Raw genomic sequence first — 1,531 nt, forward strand, 5'->3', positions numbered from 1 at the left:
GCGCTCTAAAAATTCTTTCTTTATTCGCTTAATTTTTAAATATGATCTTTTTTTGTCAAACGTAGAAATTTGTAACGTAAGATGTGTATTTTTATCTTTTCAGGAATAAAGACCATCATCATCATTATTATTATTATTATTATCATTATTATTATTATTATTGTATTATACATGATTTTGAATTTTAAATGAAATTTCGTATTTTAATTTTATCAGTTGTATTTTGTAAATAATTTTGAATTGTGAATAAAGTTATTATTATTAAGACTCACTAGTTTAAGAATGCAATGCGCATGTACGCGGCTTAATTGATATGCAGCACGGGAGTTTCGGGCTTTCAGACTTTCAAACTAGTGTTTTGCATATAAAATAAACTGCATTTTAAGCTAATGAGTAAATGACGTCAGTTTCCTTAGATGGTCCAATCGCTCAGTTTTGAACGTGAGTGTTATGGCGGAACGTGAAACCCAAAACTTACTCTCAAAGTAAACAGCCTTTGAATAAATATCAAAGCTCAAAATTTTGCCAGTCAGGTGTTGAGCAAACACACTTTCAAAATCTGAAGAAAAAAAGAAATTACTTTTTGATCATAGTAGCACTTTAACTGTAGGGGGCCTGAAACTTTTCAGTGCTCATTCAATTCAAACATGCGTTACCGTTGTTTGTAAACCCGGCAGGCCTAGGATATTGTTCATTCGTCCTGAATTTTAATCACAGCCCGCGTTGGAGAACCGGTGTAGTCAAACACACAGCGCTAGTCTCAATACTCTTGAAGCATTAAAGTATTTAAGATAATTTGGACTTGAAAATTACTGACCTTTTTTCCTGTGAATCACTCAGAAAGACACAGCATAGCAATTAGAGCGCGACCAAGGAACGAAATCTGTAGTCTGATTAAAAAAAAGGAAACAAGAAAACGGAAGGGAAATCCACTTTATTTCTTGGAATGATCTGGGCCTCATAAACTACTTTCTTTGTCTCACTCAATGTACTAGAAACACACTGACTTAGTCTCCGTCCCTTTGTCACAGTGTGAAACTTATCTAAAAGATTTAGCATGAATTAAACTTTTTCAAAAAAGCAAAACAAAACAAGCTGTAATGTTGTCAAAAGCAAAACACACGCATTTTTGATCTTTAAGTCGAGTTCTTAGATACAGTGGCACGACTTCTTTTGATCATGATAAGCTTACCAAACAGAAGAGCATCTCTTGAACCAACCGACAGTTAATAGAGGGGAATGGTTTGGAAGCTCGGCGAACATCAAAGGAGCAAACAAAGATGCCAAGATTTAGGTTGGAAAGTCCACGACCGTGCACAACCTTTTGTTTTGCGCTCATACAATATGCATGAATTACGTAACCAACACGTTTCTATTGGTTAGTTCCTCAGTACGGAGTAACCAACCATTGTGTTTTGTGCACGGTCAAGGCCAAAAAAGAGAACTAAAAAATTTGTCGGGTTTCATACCCATTCCCCTCTGTTAACTATGATCCAGCTTTCTCGACTCAAGGATATAGCACTGAGTATTA

General features: G+C 35.3%; 1 protein-coding gene across 1 annotated transcript in view; it reads right to left on the minus strand.

Moving 5' to 3' along the window:
• Positions 1 to 1,314, minus strand: part of LOC138005877 (G-protein-signaling modulator 2-like) — a 9,370-nt gene extending 8,056 nt beyond the window's left edge. Inside the window, exons 1-2 of the mRNA XM_068852052.1 lie at positions 1,193 to 1,314; positions 818 to 890 (exon numbers count right to left, since the gene is read on the minus strand). The gene's annotated coding sequence lies outside the window, so the exon portion shown is untranslated. The remainder of the gene's footprint in view (positions 1 to 817; positions 891 to 1,192) is intronic.
• Between the last annotated feature and the right edge of the window lie 217 nt (positions 1,315 to 1,531).

This window comes from Montipora foliosa, chromosome 6 (genome assembly GCF_036669935.1).
Source record: "Montipora foliosa isolate CH-2021 chromosome 6, ASM3666993v2, whole genome shotgun sequence".
Classification (NCBI taxonomy): Eukaryota; Metazoa; Cnidaria; class Anthozoa; order Scleractinia; family Acroporidae; genus Montipora; species Montipora foliosa.